This window comes from Emydura macquarii, unplaced genomic scaffold, assembly GCF_026122565.2.
Source record: "Emydura macquarii macquarii isolate MOO-44397 ecotype Brisbane River unplaced genomic scaffold, CSIRO-AGI_Emac_v2 contig_2683, whole genome shotgun sequence".
Taxonomy (NCBI): domain Eukaryota; kingdom Metazoa; phylum Chordata; order Testudines; family Chelidae; genus Emydura; species Emydura macquarii.
In genome coordinates this window covers 24239-50244 of record NW_027132820.1, presented here as the reverse complement: position 1 = coordinate 50244, position 26006 = coordinate 24239, and the positions used below count along the sequence as shown (strand labels likewise).

General features: G+C 48.9%; 1 pseudogene; it reads left to right on the top strand.

Annotated features, from left to right (window-relative positions):
• Nucleotides 1-1844: 1844 nt before the first annotated feature.
• On the top strand, nt 1845-25650 carry LOC137164719 (zinc finger protein 3-like; annotated as a pseudogene).
• Nucleotides 25651-26006: the final 356 nt, after the last annotated feature.

Below are 26006 nucleotides of genomic sequence, written 5' to 3'. Positions count from 1 at the left end.
AGTGTCATTTTAGGGAGTTAGTATCTTGGTACCTCCTATACCTGCTACAGATTTTAGTAACATTTTGGCAATCTTGCAGTATCAGCACTTTCCTGTGCCAATTTCAGTTAACTTGAGTGACCCCTTATACTCCTGTTCACTCAGCTTTTTCCATTTAGGCCTTAGCTTGTTTTACAGGCCTTAAGCTCTCACTTCTTACTACAGTAGTTACCAAATTAAATAAACATCAGATCACAGTGTAAGTTCTACACACTAACTGGCTCTTGAATTAGCAATGTCTCACCCTTGTTAGCTGGTACAAGTAGTTTTTTAAACACAGGCTGGGTAACCTTCCCTGCTTGGGACTCCCCTCCCTCCTTTCTGAGTCATTTTGTCTTCCAGACAATCCTTCAGATGTTCAGTTGAATGGGAGTGAATCCGAGTAATGATTTCCCACCCCTCTTTTATAGTCTGTTTCAGCTTGTTAGAACAGTCCATGGATGTGACGTGGCTGCTGCTTCCCATGGTCAATCAGCTCCATGACAAATGTGCTTCCTACAGCAAAGCCTTCATTGTAAAGAATTCCTGTTAGTGGAGTCTATTCTTGAATGGGTGAGAGAGAACCATTCTCGTTGTCTGGCCACTCCAGTGTTATGCCTGAAAGACTGTGAAAGTTTCCCACCTTGCATCATGTTCTACTAGCATGTACAACAAAGTTTTGTAACTTCACATACCGTGGTGACACATACAATCTGACGAGATATTAATGTTCAGCAGATCAAGACTTTTAAAATAGTACCAAACAAGGCATACTTTGTCCAGAACATATAATTACAGGACATTGGTGAATGTGGAGTTTCTGGGATGTTGTTTTCAGACACAGGGTGTCACAGGGGGATCCTAGCCTATTAACATAGAATCCCCGTCCCAGGCCCTATTGATGTAGAGCCTCCATTCTATCCTTATTACAGTCCAGTTCACTTTATTTTACATACTTTTTTCCAGTGTTGTTGTTTTCACTTTCTCCTCTCTCTGTTACTTAGTGCCTTCCCCCCAGCATACACATCTCTTCCCTACACCCTCTGACTCAGCCACCATTCCTGAAATGTTTTTTCTCACAGTGGCAAGACGCCCCTTCCCTGGCACACGTGCACTTTCTTGGTGATGAAATTGGTTGATAGTGAAACTTCTGGCGACTCATCTATAGCACGCACAATCTGTCTTCCCTGCAGTCTCCTTGGATCTTTGAGTCAGTCCCTCCTAAAGTCACATGGCCTGATTTGTCATTTTCACATTCTCCTTTTCCAGAGGAATTAGAATTTGTTGTTTCTGAATTATTGGACCTAATTCTGCAGCCTTCATGACACCCTGAGGGATATTCATACACCCTTCCACTGCACCTGACCTGCTAGATTCCCTATTTCCTCAGAATGTGCTTCCTGAGATACAATATTCCTGACATACTGCATTCTGGGACACGCTTGCTCCCTTCTGTTCCTTACTGTGATGAACCCCATGTGCCCATGGTCACCAGTCCCACCTTCCTGCGACTCTCATTGTCTCTGGTTCTCTCTCAGTCAATAAGAAGCATTTCTAGGGGGACTTCCTCTCTCTCTGAATTTTTCACTTTCATACCTTTGCTTGGGTTTTAGTAGCCTCTTTGATGATGACTGTTTGGTTGTGTATGTTCTCAGCAAAGATGGGGTTAGCTAAATCCCTCAGAAGCAGAGAGTCTAGCTCCTCTGGGGAGCTGGCCCTGGATTTTACTGCCTTAAAATGGGCAGGGGTTAAAATAATAGACCTTTTCTTTGTCATAAATGTCCCATGAATTCATTTCATGTCACTTGTTTTCTTCCCCTAAACAGAGTTTCCAGCTTCCAAACCTGATGTGATTTCCCAGCTGGAACAAGCGAAAGAGCTGTGGGTCCCAGAAATGCAGGGCTCAGAAGAAGGAGAGTTCCTGAGAAATGCCTGCACAGGTGAAGAATCATTAAGCCTACTTGAAAACTGTCAGTAGCTGAAGAAAACAGCTGGGATTGCCTACAAAGACCTTGTGAGGTCTCTGAGTTCAGGATTGCCTCCAACAGGTGCAATATCCTCAGATAAGATATTGCTCATTGCTTCCTACACATCCTGGCTGACACTTGGCAGTAGCTCCCTCCCTTCATTCTCAGTGTTTCGATAGGATGTGGATGCAGAATTGATCCCCTCCTCTCTCCCTTATGGGGAAGAGTTTGGGGAAATTCACTTCCTGATCCCCTCTCTCCCCATTTCACCAGCACTTATTTTGGTTTCTACTCCTCTTTTCCATTCCTGTTTCTGAGATTTCTCTCTCTCCCAGCAGGTGATGGGATAGTGAGTCAGAATGAAAAACAGAATCCTCAGAAGGATGATGAGCAAGTGGAACTGCACAGGGTATTGTTGCAAAGATCCAAATGGAATGTGTCCAGGAGTCATGAGCAGCGAAAAAGTTATGAGAGTCAGCACAGGCCAGAGAGGCAGCAGGCAAACCAGCCAGAAGAGAAAGTGTAGAAATCCATTAATAGTCAGGGAACTAACAAGGACATCAAGAAAACCACAGTCCAGCACATAATCCTCACAGGAGAGGAAAAAAACACGTCCTGAGTGAGGGAAAAACTTCCATAGATGTGCAGACCTCATTAATCATGAGAGAATCCACACAGCAGAGAGACCCTATGAATGCAGTGAATGTAGGAAAAACTTCTCTGGCAGATCAACCCTTATTCAACATCAAAGAATCCACACAGGAGAGAGACCCTATAAATGTTGTGAATGTGGGGAAAGCTTTATTGAGCGCTCAACTCTTATTACACATCAGAGACATCACACAGGACAGAGACCCGATGAATGCTGAAAAACTTTAGTAATTGCTCAGCGCTTATTTATCATCAGCGAATCCACACAGGTGAGAGACCCTATGAGTGCTGTGAGTGTGGGAAAAGCTTCTTTGCAAACTCAACCCTTGTTACACATCAACGAATCCATACTGGGGAGAAACCCTATGAATGTTATGAATGTGGGAAGAGCTTCACTCTGCGCACAACTCTTACTACACATCAGAGAATCCACATAAGTGAGAGACCCTACCTATGCTGAGAGTGTGGAAAAAGCTTCCCTGACACCTCAGTCCTTATTACACATCAGAGAATCCACACTGGGGAGAGACCCTATGAATGTTGTGAGTGTGGGAAAGGCTTCAGTCGAAGCTCAGCCCTTCTTTATCACACAGGGGAGAAGAACAGCATAGTAACCTTGTCAAGAGCTGACAAAAGATTTTTTGTCTTTAATATTTTTGCTGATTCCCACATAGCGAACACTAAGACTATTCGCACCATTTCCTTCACTGTGGTACCTCAACTCCCCCAGGTGAGTTGTCTGTTTTTTGCCTTCTGCAGCTCACCCTTCTTTGGAGTGAATCCCATGGTCCTTTCTGTCAACTCTAGTCCTATGGATCATGGGAATTTGTGACCCTCCTACAAGGAATGTTCATCTGCTCCAGGTGGGGGAGAAATATGGGTGAGCTCATCTAGCTATGGTTATTTCTAAAATTCCTTACTGATCCCAGATATGGTTGTCAGTTAGTTAGACCCTGAGTATTGGGTGAGAACCACCAGCCAGATACCTCTAGAAGTATATTCTGTAGTAACACAGAACCCTCCCCATCTAGTGACCAATCTCTGGCCATTGGAGATATTAGTTAACAGCAGTCATAGATGCACCATATATCATTGTAGGCAACCTTATAATGACACCCCCTCCGTAAGCTTATAAAACTCAGTCTTGAAAGAAGTTAGGTTTTTTGCCCTCACGACTCCCCTTGAAAGGCAGTTGCAGAACATTACTTCTCTGTGAGTTAGAAACCTTCATCTAATGTCAAGCTAAACTTGTTGATGACCAGTTTATATCTATTTGTTTTTGTGACAACATTAGCCCTTAACTTAAATAACAAATAAGATGAGTTCTCCCTCCCATGTATTTATAGAGAGCAATCGTATATCCCCCTCAGCCTTTATTTTCTTAGGCTAAAGAAGCCACGATCATCAAGGACAGGTCTATACTCAGAACACTGCACTATCCATTAAAGCATTGTAGCGCTTTTGGGATGCACCAATGTCAGAGTGAACCACAACTTTACTCAAGGGTTCACTGGTTGGAAATGGGGATGAAAAGAAAAGTAAGACATATAATAGGATTTTGTAATCTTGGAATATGTTAATGTTAGCAATGAAAATGAAATTAAACATGCTGTTAATTATTAGAATAAGAGATTCATTATGTGATCATTCAAATTATACTGGAAATCATAATATGAAATTTTGTTAGAAATATAGGCAATTTGGTGAAATATAGTTGAAATTGGTTAGAAATGTAGGAAAAGCTTATTTGATGTAATTTATCTCCTTTGGACAAAGGAGTTCTGAAGTATAATGTCACTCTAAAGATTGAAGTGGTGGGATATGTGTGAAAAATAATGTAGATGAGAATACAGACATAAGAAAATAAGAACAGCCATACTAGGTCAGACCAGCGTTCTGTCTTCCAACAGTGGCCAATGCCAGATGCTTCAGAGGGAATGAACAGAACAGGTAATCATCAAGGGATCCATCATCTGTCACCCATTCCCAGCTTCTGGCAAACAGAGGCTAGGAATACTTCAGAGCATGGTTTTGCATCCCTGCACAGTTTGGCTAATAGCCATTGATCGACCTATTCTCCATGAACTTACCTAGTTCTCTTTTTTACCCTGTTATAACCTTGGCCTTCACAACATCCTCTGCTTGATTGAGTGTGGTGTGAAGAAATACTTCCTTTTGTTTGTTTTAAACCTGCTGCCTATTAAGTTCATTTGGTGACCCCTAGTTCTTGTGTTATGAGAAAGAGTAAATAATACTTCCTCATTTACTTTCTCCTCACCAGTCATGATTTTATAGACCTCCCTTAGTTGTCTCCTTTCCAAGCTGAAAAGTCCCAGGCTTATTAATCTCTCCTTGTATGGAATCATTCGCGTTGCCCTTTTTTGTATCTTTTCCAATTCCAATATATCTCTCTTGAGATGGGGTGAACAGATCTGCATGCAGTATTCAAGATGCGGTCATGCCACGGATTAATATAGAGGCAATATGATATTTTCTGTCTTACTATCTTTCCCTTTCCTAATGATTCCCAACATTCTAAGTCCAACAGACCCGAAACAGACTTCAGTTATTTCTATTTCAAATGGAATTTATTTTGATAAGCTTTTTAAAGTACATTTTTGTTAAGAGGAAAACTATTCAAGGAGACAAGTTTTAATGACATCAATGACAGGCTGTGCCAACATTGATTAGTCTTCCTGTACCTGGGAAAGTCTGCTACTGGGGGATGCTAGACCAGCTACTTAATCATCTGGTTCCTCAACTGCAGCTATAGTTCCTACTATACATGAATCAACAGAGTAAGAGAGCTGGCGAGTTCCAACCCTTTATCATTTTAGTAGTTTATTGTTCCTTTTTCTAGCTTTTTCTTTCACTTGTATAATCTGGGCTATGCCCCTGCCTTTCTGTTATATTAGGTTGTGACAGTGTGGCTCAATGAGTACATCTGTGTTGATCACCTGTAAAATCCACACTGGGAAGATGCCAAAAATAATAGTTCCCCAAATCTAAATGGCCCTGAAACTCTGCCCTATAAAATCGTTGTGTGTGTGCTATTCATTCTGTGAAAGCAGCCAGAGAAACTAAGCTATCAACCATAAACTTTTCTGAGAGAGCTGTTACATTTCTGATAAAGTCTATATCTGTGTGGGACTGAGAAGGAAAATGATTTAGTCACACAAGAGTGAAATCTGAGGAGGAAGCTATCATTGGCTTTAACATTGTATCTTAAAAGCGAACAATCATTTCCTTTTAGTATTTAAAATATTCATTGGTCTCAGTGTGGGTTGAAGTTCCTGGGTGAAGTTCTCTGACTGGGGTTTATGACTAAATGGGGAGACTGGATTACTGTTCCAAGATTTATAAGAGTTATTTATCTGTTGTATTAATCTGATGGTTAGGTTAAACCGATGACTTGATCCAAAGCAATATCTCTGTTAACTCCTTGATTTACTAGTTTGACTTTAATTTGATAACTGTGTGTTCAGTCCATCATTAGCTGAGTTATGTTGATAGCATTTTAGCCTTTGTGATGTATGTTCTTGATTGTCTTTCTTTATAATAAAGTATCTCAAAAGGAAACCAAGTCATATTTCCTTCAATAAGCCATATAGGCCAGAATTGTAAAGAATCTGGATGGAGATGAGCCTAATCAGCTCCCTGTAAATGAACCCTTTGGTTCTCAGAGGTGAGCAGCTTTACTGGGCTCCAACTGATCCTCAGGGGACTCAAAGCACTGCAAGAGAAAATGAGCTCCCCCACCCATGCTTTTGGGAGTAGGGAATGGAGGTCAGTGTGGCTCAGTGAGGAGGCATCAGTAAGGTGGGTGTGTGTCTTTGTAGGAGTTGGAGTTTGCTCTGCTGTCACTGTCATGGGAAGACCCAGTCTGCGCCCCCATCTGGCTTTCCCTAGGGTTGCACTTGGTCAGGACTGGATGAGATGGTGGGGTCTGGTTCTAAGGGTTGGGAATGGACTTGAAGAGGTTGTACTTTTCTGCAACTGTGGTGCAGGCAAAGTAAATGTATGTATGTTAAAGGGGCAAACTGGGGTGTTGCTAAGAGAACAGATCATTTAACTGTGTGTTTCCTTTTTTTCTGAAGATTGAGTTGCTCTGAATTTGAGGTTCTGCAAAGGGATGACATCCCAGCAGGCAATCTTAACTCTGTGTTAACTAAGTTTTTTGCCCTTCAATTAACGGAAGGAAGCTGCCCACTTTGCCCCATCCACCCCTCATAGTTCCCATCTTTGACCCCAAAACTCCCTGCCCCCCCTCAGCAGTTCATGCCTCTGTGGCCTTTCCATTCCTCACCTCTTTGCATTGGGATCAGACTGCTTCCCCCTCCTGTGTCCACCTTGCCTGGGCACCCGCAGTGGGACCTAGAAAAGCATCAGAGAGAAAAGCTCCCTGTTCTTAGCACTGATAGGTCTGTGCCACAGCTAACCCCTTACTCCAGCTGCTGGGAGGAGTGATTGAAGGAAAAGTTCTGCCCAGCCCCTGCAGCCCTGAGATGAAATACGCTCCATCACCCTCCCTCACCAAAAGCCCTGCTCTGGGTCTGTTGCTCCATACTCCATCTGAAATTATCAGGTTAGTGCTGAGTAGAAATGCAGTGAAAGCTCTGAATAAACCAGCCTGCACCCAAACAGCCCCTGTCTCTGATCCAGCCTTGCCTGGTGATTGCCAGAGGAGCAATACAATACAAAGCAAATCCAATACAGTGCTGTGTTAAAGGTAAAGTATTAAAAAAAAATAAAGGGAAAGTTTAAAAAAAAAGATTTGACAAGGTAAGGAAACTGTTTCTGTGTTTGTCTCATTTAAATTAAGATGGTTAAAAGCAGTAGTTTTCTTCTGCACAGTGAAGTTTCAAAGCTGTATTAAGTTACTGTTCAGTTGTAAACGTTTGAAAGAACTACCGTAACATTTTGTTCAGAGTTATGAACGACCTCCCTTCCCGTGTGTGAGTTTTGAACATGTGAGGTCCTGAGTTCAGTCCTTGGCAATGCCAGGGTTTTTTTTCTTTTTGGTGAGGCCTGACTGATGGCTGAGTTGGAGGAGATGGATGTGAAATGCGGCAGAGTTCTCCCATGTAGGTTTGAATCCTGCTCACTGTGAAGGGCAATTGCTAGTCCCGTGAAAGGCATGTTGGTTTTTGTACTCCGATATGATGGTGCTTTTGTAAATCATCCCCCCCCCCCCCCCCCCGGTACTTCTTGGGACAATGGTTGGTGATGAAGGAAAAGGGGAAATTCTGGAGAGAAAGCATCATATCAGCACAGACTAAAGAGCAAATTGGAGGAGAATTTGGTGCTTGAAGAGCAGAGACAGGAAATTACACCCCTGAGAGACACATTTAAGGCAGCTGGTGCCAATTGCAATGTGTCTGGGACGATGATGGATTCAATGAAAGATGAGACCAAATCAGGGGCAGGTGAATGGCAGCTCCCGACAGGGCCGTGGTGCTCAGACACCTCAGCTATAGGCACCCTGGACTGTCCTAGGTTGAAGAAAAAGCAAACCATGACCATCACCCTGCAGTGATCCTCTCCTGGGAGGAGACCGCATGGACAAGTAACAGCCAGACTTAAAACAGGATGGAGTGTCTCTCAGGACAGAAGGGAGATGAAGTCTCTCAGAGTTATGGGAACTAGGCAATGCAGAGTGAGGGGCATCAGCAGCTGTTGGGGGCTATTGGGTGGGAGAGAGGGGCATCAGCATAGGACACGGGTCAGGACTGAGGTGCCTAGCACTATCTGAATGCTTTGTTTTGTAGATTAAATCAATGCAGCTGCCACCCGAAGGAAATCCCGTTTCTTCTCCAACTACTAAAGACTAGTCTACACTTAAAACGTACAGCAGGACAGCTGCTCTCCCACCAATATAATAAAACCATCTAAATGAGCAGCAGTAGCTACGTTGATGGCAGACACTCTCCTACTGACATAGAAATGCCCACACAAGCGCTTATGCAGGCAAAATGTATGTTGCTCAGGGGTGTGGTTTTTTCATACCCCTAGGTGACAAGTTTGCCACCTTAAGTGCTAGTGAAGACAAGGCCTAAAGCTTTTAGCTGAAAGGTGTAAAACAAAATGGCCATGCAATGGTGCCCAAACCCAAGGAAGGAAAAGCTGCATGATTCCTCTGTGGGCACTGATGCTGAGAGAGGATTTTGTTCAATACACATTATTTCCAAAATATAAGGAGAAAGCAAGTTCAGTGATTTTGCCACTGGTTTTGTTGATGCTTTAATTTTAGTAAAAAGTAATAATGAGTTTTACATATGATTATTAAAGGCAGCTTCCCAATTTATTCCTCCCAGAGATGGATGATATAGGGCAGGAGGGAATCTCCCTAATCAGCCTGGGACCCATTGTCAGTTCTCTTCCTTCCCCCCCCATTCCTTCTCTCCTAACACGAACACACACACACACGCTATTTCAACATGACCTATAGCCCCCCTTTCCATACTTGACTCCTCCCCTCTGTGAGGGCCCCACAGCTGGAATTCTGTACTCCACATGGCATGATGTGTGGGTGAAGCTATTTGGTTAAAGAAAACCAGGGCTTTGCATGAAGCTGGAACTCTCAGCCTCAGCATCACTCTACCCAGTCATGTTCTATAAGGCCTGCATGCTAAACAATTGCACCACTGGAGCACCCATTGCTCTTATTTCTCCCAGCCCCCTGGATTGATAGGGGCAGGGATTGAGACAGTCTAAATTTAAAATTTTCTTTATTACGCTCTGCTGTTTTTCATCATTACTGTGTATTCAGTTATACCCTTCCACCCAGAACAAGAGCCGTGACTGATGTGTGTGTCACCAACGCCTTTCTCCCAAGAACCAATAAGCATGATCATCATGTGGTCGCCTATATCTTTCCCCCCAGAACTAACATTCTAGGTAGATGTGTGGTCACCAAAACCCTTCCCCTCAGACAAAATAACCTTGATCATGGTGATCATTACCCAAAACCGTCTGTCTCGAAAAAAGAGTCGTGATCGAAGTGTGTGTCATACATACCCTTCCACCACAGCCAACAGTTGTGATCTCTGTGTTCCCCTCAGATGAAAGAGCCTTGATCACGGTTTTTGTTGCAGGGTATTCTTCATAACCAATGTGAAGTTACCAGTGAGAGGTGGTACTCCCGATTTGCAGATCAGTACAGTTTCATGTGTAAGGATTTCTTAGATAGTTATTTCAATACAAAGCCAAACATTAATTACAACATATCATACTCACTAGACCCAAAGAGTTATATGTTCACTCAAGAGGCTGTATACAGGAATGGCTTGCTTCAGGATCCTTGCCAGGGGATCAGGCCAACAGCATCTCCTGAAGCATCACGCGGCGATGAATCGCACCCCCTTGTCTGCGTGGTGGTTTTTTAATACCTCTCTGTACACATTGTCCTTTCATTCACTTATCTTGGTTGACATTTTTATGTCCTTCTCTTTCTCTATACTTCATTGTTAATACTAACTACATATTATGTTCTTGCCATAATAACTGGAGCAAAACAACACTGGGTAGTGGGAGAGGCAATGGGAAAGATTAATGTAAAATGTATCAACTCTTGTCCTTGTTCATCTTTTTCTATATGCAACTATAAACTAAAAAACTATTTGCTGTGTTGTAAAAACCCACACTATTTACTATCTGCTGTGATGTGCAGAAATTGAGATACCACAGGGTTACTAAGCACTCTATTGGCCTCTGCCAATTGTCAAAAACAATCAGGCTGCTGAGGCTAGGCCTCAAACAGTGGTCAGGCAACTCAGTCAAGAAACTCAGGCCAAGCTAGGCCTCCAACCATCCCCTCCTTGGTGGCTGTCGTGCTATTAAGACAGGTCACCACAATGTCTCTCTTGACACACACCTCTGGCTTTGGCTCAAGGCAGCCCATCTGAGGTCTTAGCATTTATAGGCACCAGGTGCGACACTCAAACCCCTCCTCTGAAACTGGGAGCCATGACTGATGTGTGCATCACCAAAACCCTTCCTCCTGGAGACAACAGCCTTGCTGTTCTTGTTCACCACCCAAACCGTTGCTGCCGGATCCAAGAGCTGTTACCATTGTAAAATCACCAACAACCTTTTGCCCTGGAACCAGCAGCCTTGGTCACTCTGTGCTCACCCAAACCCCATCTCCCCCAGAACCAATGTTCACATCACCCAAACCCTTCCCCCTGGGAGCCAGAACTATGATCGATGTGTGCATCACCCAATGACCCAATCCCTTCCCCTGGGAACCATCTGCAATCTAGACTGGTGTATAGCTGTGTCACCCCCAATCCCTCACTTTTGAAGCCCGTCTTGCACTTGCTTTGTAGTGTGAATCCCCACTCCTGGGTCAGCCTACACAAAGCCTTCTTCAAGCAAGCGGACCTTAATTTAATTCTGGCCAGACGCTCATGGTATTATGCATAGAATTGCCCCAGAAAACACCCCCATTCTCAGATGCAACCTTAGGAACTTCCATCTTGCAACGTTCTGTGCTGCCCACTGAACAATGCAAGCTCATGATTAGTTCATCAATTTATCAAAGAAATTGATATGGACCAGCTCTGTCACTTTAAATGAGTCTCTAACACATTAAACCACATGCACCACTTTAGCTAAAACAACAACAACAACAACAAATGTATTTAGTACAGAAAGATTTTAAGTGATTAACAGTAAGAGGAAAACAGGTCAGATTTGATCATAAGTAAATAAAAGGCAAATCACATTCTAAATTAAGCTTAATGCTTCAACAACCTTACAGTCTTAGATGATTCTCACCACAGGCTGGCTGGTCAGCCTCCAACCAGACTCTCCCCCTGTGATCAGTACTTCAGTTGCTTGATGTTGTTTGTAGATTAGAGTGGAAAAATGAGCTAGCTAACTGCCCGAATGTCTCCCCTTTTCAACATGTCCCTTCACCCCCATCTGGGGCCTCACCCCCACCCCTTTTCAGCGTTAGGTAACAAACAGTATCTGTGCATGGCTTTCTCCACATCCTGAGGCACTGTGGTTTTTTGTGGATTCGCTAGTTGATGTCTGGGCTGGTCCTTTGTTCTGGGAATGTTGAGCTGGGTTATTCTATACAAGTCTCCGTGAGTTGTGAATGGCTTCTCAGCTCTGTAGAGTGTTGCCTCGATCTGCCTCATGCCATGAACATAGGCATGCACAGCACATTTCATTAGGGTGGTGCACCCAGGGATTAGGGGGTGCACCCAGGGAATTTTCAAGATTTTTTCAGAGGTGTCAGTTTCAGCCACCACTACAAAATCTGGCAGCTCCTTCAATTTCCACTGCAAATTGTGTTTCACATTTCAATTTCCCATCGCGTCTTACTCTACACTGAAAAATCGATCTGATCCTTCAATTTCAGCGGCGGCTTGTCAATTTTGCTTATCTATTTTCTGCCGCCTCTTAAGCGCCGCCGAAAAATCACGCTGAACTGTGCATTTCGGCGACGCATCATTATATGTTGCTATATGACACCCCTGCATTAGGGTGTGCATGGGCACACCCGGCACACCCCGTGCGCACGCCTATGGCCATGAGACACATATTTGGGAAGATTACTTAGCGAAGCCTCATAACCATACACATGACATTGCAACAAACATAACTAAAACAGTAAGGTTCAGTATATCATGAACATTCCAAAAAAATCTTATGTGGCATTCTTTACATTAAACAATACACAATTACACTATAGGAGGGAACATGGGGGGGCAGTGTGTCACACCATCAGCCGTTATCATCGTGAGTGTCACACATACCCTTTCCCTGAGGCAAAATTGCCTTGATCACCATCTGCATCACTCAAATCCTAACCCTCAGAACCAAGAGCCATGGTCAACGTGGTTAAGGTTATTCTCTCTCGCACTCTCTGTTTGTGTATAGAAGACACAACACATTAATTTAGTAATGCTGAAAATGTTCTCTTCTCCCTCCAGAACTGCCTCAGGATCAACTTCCCTTTAAACTGCTCCTTTTTCTCTATGAGGAAAATAATATTTCCATTAAAAAAAGCCATTTTTCAATAAAAGGCAGAGACACAAAATGGCCACAGATGGCTCCACAACATCAGGAATTAAAAGCAACAGGCTCCTGATCTGCACATTAAAGGTGACAATGGATGGAACTTGTGAACTGGAGAGAGTCGTTCACATTTGTGTATTTCTCTGAGAGCCAAACATAAGTTTAAAGGAATTTCTAGGGTGGAACTAATGGGGTTGATTTCACTTGTAACAAACTATGTATGTGGGTGTAAACACCACCGTGGGCTGGACAGAGAAATGAAACAGACCCTGAGCTGTCTGGTAGCAAAGCCTGGCTTCCCAGCTGCAATTGGACATGCTGCACATCTGCACTGATGGTGTGAAGAGCCCAGCATGGCCCTTTTGGGAGCTTTGTGCCTGGGCCAACACTGCTGGTAGAAGTGCTCATACTATGAATGGCTGTATAGTGCTGAGACATGATTCCCACACAGGCTATGGCAATGCAGGGGGTGTTTCCAACCCCAGTTCTGATGCAGGGAGAACAGGAGTTAGTTTCATGTGCCTATTTTCAGGGTGTAATCTGGGGCATCCTGCTCTGTAGGAGGGATCTTGGAATCTCAGACTCAGGGCTGGAATAGGACCCTGAATTTGGGGGTGCCCACATGGTTTCCAACACTCTGATGTCTCAGACAATCTCTCTCCCCAAAACCTGAGGCCTGTGTCCCCAGGGAATGCTCCCACACTGCCTCAGCTCCTTTCACACTCTACAGAGAGTAGCAGCAGCCAGGGTTAAGACTGAGCCATGTGGCATGGGATGCTAGGTGTCAAAACAGAGGTTTTGGAAGCCGAGAGTTTGCCCGAGACCTCAGGAACACAGTGTGAGGTAGTATGCCAGGCATCAACATGAAAGGTGGAGAGTGGGGTTTAGTTGGATTGGGGGCTCAGGGGCTTGTACAGATATAGTGCCCTGGTTAGAAACTGTGGCTAAGACACAGACCACGATCTGAGAAGGATTTAGAATCATAGAAGATTAGAGTTGGAAGGGCCCTAAGGAGGTCATCTACTCCAACCCCCTGCTCAAAGCTAAATCATCCCAGCCAGGGCTTTGTCAAGCCGCAGCTTAGAAAGCTCTAAAGATGGAGATTCCACCACCTCCCTAGGTAACCCATTCCAGTGCTTCACCACCCTCCTAGTGAAAAACATTTTCCTAATATCCAACCTAGACCTCCCTGTGACCCGTCCGTGCCTAGGGCAGCCACCTGAAAATGCTAAGGTCAGGGCAGGCTGTAAAAAGAGAGCAGATTCTCCCAGCACTGGTGGGTGACACTGAAGTCAGGCTTCTCAACCAGCCACAAACTGTGCTTCTGATTCCCCAGACCAGTTATCAAGAAGCCAGCACACAAATACACACAGCTGTCTTTACTGCATTTCACTCTCCGGCCCCCAGTCGGCCACTAGGTCCAGTAAAGAGACCAGTTATTTACACTTTATGCTCTTTACTAAAAAGGTTCCTCCTGACCCCAAAGGATCAGCCACAGTACCAGATCAATATAAGTTTGGATCTTACCCAAAATACCACGCTGCCAGCCAATCCTTTAGTAACTAAAACTAAAGGTTTATTATAAAAAGAAAGAAACAAACTATAAGAGAAATGTTAAAGAACTAAAGCAATCAGATACACACAAATGATTTGAAAGTCCATATATATCAGGTTTCTAGAAGAATTGTGGAGTTTGCAGGCTTGTATAGTCCCTCTGTACCTGGATGGGTCTCAGTCCTTTGTTTCACAGCTTCAGTTCAGTTGTAGATGAGCTGATCCAGAGAAAGGTTGGTGGCTGAAAGCTGAATCCAGTTGAAGACAGGATGGCTTCCCAGGTCTCTACCTTATATATCGTCTGGCCCGTGCCACGCTGCTTTTGGAGTCTCACAGGACCCAAAATGGAGTCCAGAGTCACATGAGCAAGTCCTGGTGACTCATCAGGAATTTCCTTGGCTTCTCCCCCAGGGCCCCTTGCACCTGTGAATGTCTTGATGGGCCATTAAGCAGGCTATTGTTCTGCCGCCACCCTGTCTAGGGTGTGTCTCAGAGAGCACAATTTGAAATACAGTTATATCAAATATATCCATAACTTCGATTCTACACACAACACATGAACATAAATATTATCATCTTACTTAGCACATCATAGGCTTTCTAACAGTACCTGACATGGCATATCTTACATGATTTATTATGGTTTTGACATACTGATGTCAAACAATATGATAAATGACCCCTCCCCCCCCCAATCCAACCAGCGGAACACTCCCCCAATGCAACTTGAGACCATTGCTCCTTGTTCTGTCATCTATTACCATTGCGACCAGCCTCCCTGGAATCCCCCTACAGGAAATTAAAGGCTGCTATCAAATCCCCCCTCATTCTTCTCTTTTGCAGAATAAAGAAACCTAGTTCCCTCAACCTCTCCTCATAAGTCTTGTGCTCCAGCCCCCTCATCATTTTTGTTGCCCTCTGCTGGACTCTCTCCAACTTGTCCACATCCTTTCTGTAGTGGGGGGCCCAAAACTGGACACAATACTCCAAGTGCGGCCTCCCCAGTGCCGAATAGAGGGGAATAATCACTTTCCTCCATCTGCTGGCAATGCTCCTCCCAATGCAGCCCAATGTGCTATTAACCTTCTTGGCAACCAGGGCACACTGCTGACTCATATCCAGCTTCTTATCCACTGTAACCCCCAGGTCCTTTCCTGCAGAACTGCTGCCTAGCCCGTCGGTCCCAGTCTGTAGCCGTGCCTGGGATTCTTCCCTCCCAAGTGCAGGACTCTGCACTTATCCTTGTTGAACCTCATCAGATTTCTTTTGGCCCAATCCTCCAATTTGTCTAGGACACACTGTATCCTATCCCTGCCCTCCAGCGTATCTACCACTCTCCCTACCTTAGTGTCACCTGCAAACGTGCTGAGGGTGCGATCCACCCCATCCTCCAGCTCACTAATGAGTGTTGTAACAGAGAGGGCTCAGACGCTGAAAGCTGTGTCTGTGGTCCCTTCCCAGGGCGTGAGCGTGGGCCGAAAAGGGCTGAACGTGCTGATCGCCAAGGCCATGCAACAGCTGACGTATGACTCTCTGTGCGTCCCTGACGACATCGAAGCCCGGGGGGTCAGCTCCATCGCCAACTACTTCTACCGGGACGATGGGCTGAAGGTGTGGTCTGCCATTGAGAGGTAAGGGCTGCAGTGGGGGTGAGGGAGCGGGTGGGAAAGAAAAGAGAAAATCCAACCTGGGGAGTCCCCACGGGGCCTCGAGCTGGTCAGAAAAATGGATTCCCCGTCCCATGGGAAAATCCTACGCTTTCACAGAGGGAAAAGTCCACATCTGACATCAAACAAAACTCCCCCAAAGTTTTCCTCTGGATCAGCTGGGAAGGGTTGGTTTTGACACAGCCACGATGTCTTCGGTTCAGTCTGGAACCCGCTGCAAGTTGTGGTTAGCCCCTATCAAAATCAAAGGCATTTTGAAAGGAGAAACCATGGCACGAGAAACTGAAACCTTCCCTCCGGGGCACGGCAAAAATGGGAAGGGCGACATTGTCTAGTTCTGGCTCCACGCTAATCCTGGGCCGAGTCACGTTCTCCATAGCCCGAGCGGGAACGTCCCCACAGCCGTTTCTCGGGCCCCGGTCTCAGTCAGGGTCTTTTCAGCGCCTGGCACAACAGGGGCACTGATCTATCAGGGTCTTGAGGTGCTATGGGACTGGGCCAGGTGCTGTATAGACCGCGAAGAAGACAACTAAAGGAGGAAAAGACCAAGGTCCGGGGTGGGAATTGCCCAGCTCAAGAGCATCCGGAGACTCTATGGCAATGCCGGGAACCGAACCCAGAACTTTTGTTTCTTCGGCCTGGTTCACACTGGGGACTTAGTTCAATTTAAAGTCCCTTAATGCGAATTAATTACTCCTGCGTTTACACTGGCGCCACGGTTAATTCGAATTAAGGTGCCTGTAAAATCAAACTATTAAGACCACCTCTGCAAGTGGTGTAGCGCCTAATTCGAATTTATTAATTCGAATTGTTTGATGTCAGTGTGAACGTAATGTTAGTCTGCTGCCTTAACCAGCCCAGAAAGGAGGCTGATGACCGGGACTCTCGGTCCCGGGGTGGGTGCGTGGCAGAGCTGAGCCGCTTTGGTTAACTGCCCTGGATGGGTCTGCAGCATATATCCTGGTGCCACTGTTTCCCCGCATCCTGACTTCCGTCTCTTGCACCAGTGGACAAACTGGGTTCTTTCTTTGAGTGATTGCTCATATCTATTCCATTATGGGTGTGTGCACGCCCCGTGCACAGATTCCCGGAACTTTTTTCCCCTTAGCGAGCCCCGTAGGGTTGGCCCAGGCGCCCCCTGGTGTACCGCGCTCATGCCGTGGTACATAGGGCACCGTCGACCCTGCGGGCCCTCAGTACCTTCTTTCCGCCTGTGACGGTTGCTGGAACGTTTGCCTCTTGCTGTGGCAAGTAGCACCCATTAGTGTTTAATAGTTTATTGTTCGAGTTAAGTAGTAGATGCCCTTAGGGGCTTGCGGTTGAGCCATGCTTGGCTCCACCGGCTTTAAAGCCTGCACATCATGCGCTAAGACTTTCCCCGTGGTTGACCCTCACGATTCTGCCTTCGTTGTCTCAGAGAACAGCATAGAAAGGACAAGTGTAAAATCTGTAAGGCCTTCAAGCCTCGGATCTAGAAAGAGCGGGACTCCCGGATGAAGGCGATACTGATGGAGTCCGCGCTCTGCCCGGACTCCGAACCATCCCGATCTCCGGCAGCAACGAGCGTTTCCTCGGTGCGGAGCGCTCCGCCGGCACCGAAGTCCTCAGTGCCAAAGAAGAAGAAGTGGGCCGCGGCCGCCCAAATGGACTCCCACCTGTGACCGGTACAGCAGGGGGTTACCCAGGAGATGCCCCAGCCACGTGCTGTGGAGAGTACTCCAGCACCGGCATCTCCCCGAAGAGAGCTTCCCCCAACTCGTGGGGATGGGGGAGCGCCTCTGCAAGGGCCGTCGACACCGGAGGCATTCGCAGCAGCACGCACCCTCATGGGCATGCCCACCCCTCCGTCCCCTCCCTCAGCCGAGGGTGCAAGGGCAGGTGTCTCGGGGTAAACCTGCGCTGGGTGCCCCTGGTGGGTGGAGGAGACAGGAGTCGAGGTTTCCCCCCCCCCAGACAGTCAAGGAGGGTCGAGAGAGCGGGCTCCCCTCCCAGCTCTGACTCTCAGTCATTGAGCTCCTCAACACCCTGAGGCGACTCAGCAGACACCCATGCCTGCTCTGGTGTGGGCCCAAGGCCCCTGGCAGTGGCCATACTGGGGGCCCTGGGGTACCCAGGTGAGCCAGGGTACCACCTCTGTCCACTCTTCGGTGGCCCTGCCAATGCCCCCCCTCTGAGTCAACCGGACCAGGGTCATCCCTCTGATGCAGGTTCGGACCCAGAGGAGGATCCCTCCCGCTGTCTTCCTCCTCATCCCCAGACGATGCGGTGGCCAGGAACCACAGGGCCCCCCTTTATGAGTTCAGGGCTCACCAGGACCTTCTTAGAAGGGTAGCGAGCAACCTCAACCTGGAGCTCAAAGAAATGTCTGAGGAGGAGGACCCCGTCTTCGGGGTGTCTGGGTAGGCAGGGCCATCCAGGGTCGCCCTACTGGTGCATGACAGAGTCATGAAGCTAGCTAAGGCCCTGTGGCAGACCCCATCCTTGGTGGCCCCCACGTCCAAGGGAGCCGAGCAGAAGTACTATTTCCCAAGGAGGGCTTTGACTTTTTGTATACTCACCTTGCCCCGGGGACTTTGGTGGTCGATGCCGCTAACCAGCGGGATCGGCAGGGCAGCCAGGGCAACACCCCCAAAGACAAAGAGAGGAAAAAACTTGACCGCAAGATATATTCTACTGCCACCCTGCAGCTGAGGATCGCAAACCACCAGGCACTCCTCGGGAGGCATAACCTCAACTTGTGGTCCTCGCTGCAGAGGTTTGCTCCGGTGTTGCCCCCAGACCAAGCGGCAGATTTCAACACCGTTACCCAAGAGGGCGCTGCGGTGGCGGCAACTGCCTTACAGACTGCCAGTGATGCGGCAGACTCTGCCAGCAGGGCCATGGCTGCGGCCATCGTCATGTGACGCTGCTCCTGGCTCCAGGCGTCGGGGCTATCCCAGGAGTTCCAGCAAGCCATCCAAGACTTACCGTTTGATGGCACTGGCCTCTTTTCTGATAAAACGGATGGAAAGCTTCATGCCCTAAAGGAGTCCCGGGCTACACTGAGGTCCCTAGGGCTTTATACCCCACAGGTCTTGAGACGTCGGTCTTGGCCTCAGGCTCAGAGGCAGTCTCAGCCCCCTCCTAGGCTGCCCCCCAGACCCGCCCAACCCAGGAGAGGTCGGGACCGGTACCAGGCTCCCAACCGCCATGACCGTCAAGGGTCCTCGGCAGGATCCCAGCAAGGCCCAAGCAAAGGCCAACGTAACAATAAATGTCAATTTTGATGGGGCGCACGAGGGTGGCACTCCTCATTTCCCCCTGGATCTCTCCCGGCCTTTTGCCCACAGGCTCCAGCCACACTATACCAAGTGGGAAGCTGTCACTACGGACCGTTGGGTCCTCGGGATAGTTCCGCGGGGCTATGCCCTGCAGCTTACGGCCTTCCCCTCGGACTCTCCCCCTACCCCGTCCCTCTTCAGGGACCCCTCTCACGAGCAACTCCTCACACAGGAGATCAACTCCCTCTGGGGGCTGTGGAAGAGGTTCCCCCACAGGAAAGGGGAAGGGGATTTTACTCACGGTATTTCCTGATCCCCAGGGCCAAAGGGAGGCTGAGGCCAATACTAGATCGCCGTCGTCTGAACAAATTCATCAGACACCTCAGGTTCCGCATGGTGTCTCTAGCCTCCATCATTCCTACCCTAGATCCAGGGGACTGATATGCTGCCCTCGATTTAAAGGATGCATATTTTCATATTTCTAGCCTCCCCGATCACAGAAGGTTCCTCAGGTTCATGGTAGCTGGCTGCCATTAACAGTTCTCAACCCTGCAATTTGGATTCTCGTCAGCCCCCAGGGACTTTACGAAGTGTATGGCAGTGGTGACGGCCCACCTGCACCACAGGGGAGTCCAGATCTTCCCACACCTGGATGACTGGCTGATCCGGGGCAGGTCCACGGCCCATGTGAGGAACAGCCTAGCACTCACCTGTGCGATGTGCACCAGACTGGGGCTGCTCATCAACGAGCAGAAGTCCATGCTCACGCTGGTGCAGTGCATAGACTTCATAGAGGCCACCCTGGATGCCACCCAGGCCAGAGTCTTCCTCCCACGGCCTCGATTCGAGACCATGGCCGCCATAATCGCCGATCTCCACAGGTCCCCCACGACAACAGCCAGGCACTGCCTCCAGCTGTTGGGACGTATGGCGGCATGTACATATGCGGTGAAGCTGGCTCGCTTCAAGCTCAGGCCTCTCCAAGGGTGGTTGGCCTCAGTACATGTACCAGCGAGGCATTCGTTGAACAGGGTGGTCACTGTTCCCACCCCGGTACTGTCCTCCCTGGATTGGTGGAGGGAGCCGGGGGAAGTTCTGAGGGGCGTCCCCTTCAGAGACTTAGCCCCATCAGTAAGACTGATTACGGATGCCTCAGATGTGGGATGGGGGGGGCCCACATCACCAGTGACATGAGCACCCGGGGGCTCTGGTCGGCAGATGAGAGGTGTCTTCACATCACCGTCAGGGAGCTCAGAGCGGTCCGCTTGGCCTGCAATGTCTTCCTCAGATTTCTGAGGGGCAGAACGGTTCAGGTCCTCACGGACAATACAGCAGCCATGATCTACATGAACAGGCAGGGGGCGTGCTCCTCGGCCCTGTGCCAGGAGGCCGTCCGCCTTTGGGACTTAGCAGTGAGGCACGACTTTCATATATCCGCCTCTCACCTCCCGGGGGTCAGGAATGCCGAGGCGGATCGCCTTAACAGGTTGTTCTTACCCTGCCACGACTGGTCACTGCACCCCGAGGTGGTGACTTCAATCTTCCAGAAGTGGGGGGTTCCCCAACTGGACCTGTTCGCGTCGTCCTGGAACAGGAAGTGCCCGAGGTTCTGCTCTCACAGGACCAGGGTTGCCTGCTGCACCCGGACCTGGATTCCCTCCACTTGATGGCATGGAGACTCTGTGGCTGACGGAGGGAGAGAGAGCCTGCTCGGCGCAGGTCCAACAGATTCTGCTGGGCAGCAGAAAACCTTCCACTCAGGTTGTGTATCGGGCCAAGTGGAAACGGTTTACCTGTTGGGTGGAGTCCCGGGGCATCCCACCGAGCGGTTCGCCCATACAGGCGATTTTGGAGTACCTGCTCCATCTAAAGCTCCAGGGTCTAGCACTGGCCTCCCTGAAGGTGCACCTGGCGGCTATTTTGGCCTTCCACCAGCCAACGATCCCTGTTCTCCCACCCCATGTCAGTCAGGTTCCTCAAGGGGGTGGAGAGGCTGTACCTGCAGGTCTGTGACCCGGTGCCTCCTTGGGATTTGAACCTGGTCCTCACCATGTTGACAGGACCCCCCTTCGAGCTCTTGGCTACATGCCCGTTGCTCGTCCTCTCCTGGAAGGTAGTCTTCCTGGTGGCCATTTCATCGGCTAGGAGGTCTCCGAGATAAGAGCTTTGACCTCGGAGACCCCCTACATGGTCTTTTACAAAGATAGGGTCTGACTGAGACCCCACCCGGCTTTCCTGCCTAAAGTGGTGTCTCAGTTTCATTATAACCAGGATATCTTCCTCCCTGTGCTTTTTCCTAAACCACACGGTTCGGAGGAGGAGCGGCGATGGCACTCCCTCCATGGCAGATGAGCCCTGGCCTACTACATCGAGCGGACCAGGCCGTTCCGGGAGCCAACACTGCTGTTCGTGGCAGTGGCGGACCGGATGAAAGGCTAACTTGTCTCCAGCCAGTGCATCTCTACCTGGATCACCGCCTGTATCAGGACCTGCTATGAGCGGGTGAAGGTGCCGCGGTCTTCCTGGAGAGGGTGCCCCTGCAGGATATCTGCAGAGCAGCGACCTGGTCGTCGGTCCACACCTTCACTTCCCACTATGCCATCGTACAACAGGTGAGAGAGGACGCGGGCTTCGGCAGAGCTGTACTGGCAAGGGTGGCTCAACGCTGACTCCTACCCACCTCCAAGATATGGCTATTTAATCACCTATAATGGAATGGATATGAGCAATCACTCGAAGAGAGAAAACAGGGTTACTTACCAGTAACTGTTGTTCTTCGAGATGTGTTTCTCATATCCATTCCAAACCCACCCCCCGTCCCCACTGTCGGAGTCGGCAGAAAGAAAGGACTGAGGGCCCGCAGGGTCGGCGGTGCCCTATGTAGCACGGCATGAGCGCAGTACTCCAGGGGCACCTGGGCCGACTCTACGGGGCTTGCTAAGGGGGAAAAAAGTTCCGGGAATCTGTGCACGGGGTGCGCACACACCTATGACGGAATGGATATGAGCAACACATCTCGAAGAACAACAGTTACTGGTAAATAACCCTGTTTTTCCCCTCCTGTGAAAACTCTTGAGATTTCAAAGATATTTCTGGCCCGAATCAGGAGGAAAAGTTAAATTCGTAGAAATGGTCACAGCTCCGAAAATCCAAACAAACACAAAAGCAAACGGCCACACACCCACAAATACACAAAAACAAACCAATTCATACCCACAAACTAACACACACAACCAAACACAAACACAGAAAATCAAACACGGGCACCCACTCACGTGCGTGTGCGCGCGTGCTCACACAAACAAACTCACAAAAACAAACACGGGCACCCATCCACAAACCAACACAGAGACAAACACGCAAAACCAAACACACAGCCACAAACACACAGCCACAGACTTACCAAAACAAAAACAGACATCCACAAAAACACACACAGAGACTCTCAGAAACAAACACATACAAACTAACAAACAAATCCTTATGCATCAATCGGAATGTTTTCTTCCAATGCTTTCCAAAGGTTTCATTTAGATTTCGACCCTTATTTATAAAAGAAATTTTCATTTAGTTTTTAACTAATTAGCAGTGATTTCAAATACAAAGTGGGAAAACCAGAACCTTTGGTTTCCAAAACGATGCAACATTTGCAATCGTTTCTTCTTCTCCCCCCTAAATTTTCCGAGTTGGGAAATCCACCGAACCCGACCTTTCCCCGCTATGTGGGTGAATCGTGATATTTGTGGGTGGAAAAGGGCTTTGTAGAGAAATTCCCGCAGGTGGCAGGCACGCTCTGAGCGCCGGAGGGAGATCTCTGCTCGGGGCATAGCTTCTGGGTGGGGCACAGAGAGAGGGCTGATTACAGACAACGCACCCAGCACTGGGCTTCAACCCACATGGGCTGACACTTCTCTCCTCTTCCCAGCTTCATCTCTGGTATCGTCTAGCACTATTACCGCAGCGACGCCCACATCCAGGTAGATGGTGAACTGCAGGCCTGGGCAGACGAGATCTTCCATGAAAGCTTCCTGGGGAACCATGGAAGTTCCATGGTATGGGCCATGGGAATGCAGAGTCACCGGGCTCTATGCAGGGGACGTCTCTGGACTGGGCGACACAGGAGGCCAAATGACGGTGGCTCAGATCCCAGCTGGTGTCAATGGGCGTCCCTTCAGTGGGATCGATGCTGATTTCCACCTGCTTCAGGAGGTGACAGAGGAATTACTCACTCAGTTACCTTGACGTGGAGACAGAGGGACAAGGACCCCGAGGGCAAGCGGCCCTAGAGGCTGGGGTCATGATCCTGAAGGGAGACTGGCCTGTTGGGTCACGGGTCACAGCAGTGGGAGGGGGCTGTGGGAACAACCCCCCCACCCCGCATGGGAACATGAGCAGCGGGGAGCTGGCCCGGGGTGGAGCTGAGACCTGGTGCAGGGGAGTGATTCCCCGAGGGAGGCTCTGGCAGAGGGAGGCAGCGAAACCGTCTCAGCTGGTTCCCAGCCACGGAGCCACAGATCAGAGCCAGGCCAGTGACGCCTTTTCTCCATCCTGCAGGCTTCCCCTCCTCTCTGCAGAGCATCTCCGAGCTGGTCAAGTACCTGACCATGCGGATCTACTGCTGCTCAGCCCGGCACGCCGCCCTCAATAACAGGCAGGTAAGACGAGGCCAGCCGGGCCACCCAGGGCCCCATTCCCTGCCCCATACCAGGGCCTGGGGTCCAGCCAGCGACCCACCATCCCTGCACCCCATTGTGTCCTGGGGTCCAGCCACCAAGCCCCCCCCCAAACTCCTGGCTACCCTGACTCCCAGCCCTCAGGGAGACCCCAGACCCCCATAGCCATGCTCAGCCCCAACCCACCCACATCCCTTCACCTCCCCACCCAGTGCCCATGGGGGAGATGCTGGCAAAGCCCAGGTCCCCTGGCTGAGCCGGGTCCTGCCCATGAAGGTGCCCCCCGGGAGGGGCGGGGTAGGGGTCCCCGGCTGCACTGACTGCAAGGTCTCTCTGGGCCGCAGTATGACCTGGGCGCCTGAATGCCCTATTTCTCGCCGTCCATGAGGAACCCCCCCACGCACTGCCAAGGGCACCACCTCCCTGGAGAGCTACCTGGACACCATCCCGGAGGTCAACACCACCAGCCTCATCCTCTTCATGCTCTGGATCATCTGCTGCGAGCTGGGTGACTCGGCAACTTCTCAGTCTGGCTACACAGTCATGAAACATCTTCCCCACACTGCAGGGCAGATATGGGAACCCTGTAAAATCAGTTGCCCCGCACCAGAGGTGGACGCATCTCAGCGCCAGGTGAGGGAGCCCTTCGGTGCTCTCCCTCACTACGCTCCCATTCCCTTGCAGAGACCCCTGGGCATGTACCCCGACGAGCACTCCACGGAGGAGGAGCCCAAGTGGCTGATCACAGCCTTTCAGGGGCTCCTGGCCCAGATCTCCCAGGAGGTCCAGGAGAGGAACAAATCCCTGTCCATCCCCTACCGCTACCTGGATCCCCAGCAAGTTGAGAAGAGCATGTCCATCTGAGCCCGGCGGGCGAGCCTCTGGGACGGGCCCCCCGCGGCCACTGGGAACGCCGACCCCATCGCGTCGATCCTGTAATCCTGTCCCGGGAGCAATAAAACCACAGACTGGTTCCACTTTGAATGGCTGATTATGTTGAGTGGGTTAGAGCAGGGATGCTGGGAGCCAGGATTCCTGGGTTCTCTCACTGTCTCTGGGAAGGAAGTGAGGTTTGGTGGGTTAGAGCTGGGGGCCTAGGAGCCAGGACTCAGAGTTGCTGCAGACTTTCAGAAGATGGTATCACTAGGGCAGCTGAAGAGATTTCTGCTTTTTCCCCAGTCTGTGAATATTGACATGAATTAAAAAGCACATTAAATTAATCTCAAACACTGATGTTATGTCATGTTCCAGATACCATAGTCAGAGGGAAGTGGATGGAATCTAATATAATAATTTAAAGGTTTGTAGAAGGGAAGTTGACTATGAACAACACAGCTTGGGGCAAAATATTATAAACTATAATGCTAGAATTTAGCTCTGGGGCAATCCTGTTAGGAGATGCAGGGGTTGCATTCAAACTGATTTCTTTTAGCTTAGGAATAAAGTGAGGAAGTTGGGTGAATGTTTGCGATCAGGCATGTTGTGCTAGCAAGTTAGCGAAATCCACCTGCATGGAAAGAGGCAATAAATAAGTCACCCAAACCAAAGAGCTTGTTTATCAGGACACTTGAGCAGAGAGAGGAATAATCAGGAATGTAAAATACAGGCGCAACTCATTCATACATACCAAGGTCTTCCTACTGGTGTTAAAAAAGGGGAGAACAGAAATGGAAGAGTGTGTATATATAGCTGGAGATCAACAGGCCTTAAAGTGACTTTGCATTGCGTGACAGTGCTAAACCAAGTTTAAAGTGCATCCAAGAACACCGAGGGACTTTGTATAAATTATGGGGACGTTGAACGACATTTCGGCAGCTAGCGGAGTGTTGATGGGGAAAACTGCCCTTTGAGCAAGCACAGCTGCGAAGTTGGCCAAGGGACACACTGCCAGGGGCCCGTGGAAAGCGGCTTGCAGAGTGTGTCCCAAGTTCCTCGCACCAACAGTTGTGACCTAACTTGGCTTACGTAAGCTGGCGTGACCAGATGCATTGCGCAAAGAGCTGGGAAACGCCAGCTCCCGTGGCAAGAACTCGGAAGCGGACGTCCCATTCCCTGATTGGACGTGGAAAGAAGACGACTCTCATGTTGGATGGACATTTCGCATCTTCGGAAGACGTGTGGGTCAACATCTGATTGGTCCATGCCAGCACCTTGTAGAAGAGGAACCAAGTTGGGCCATTCAATACA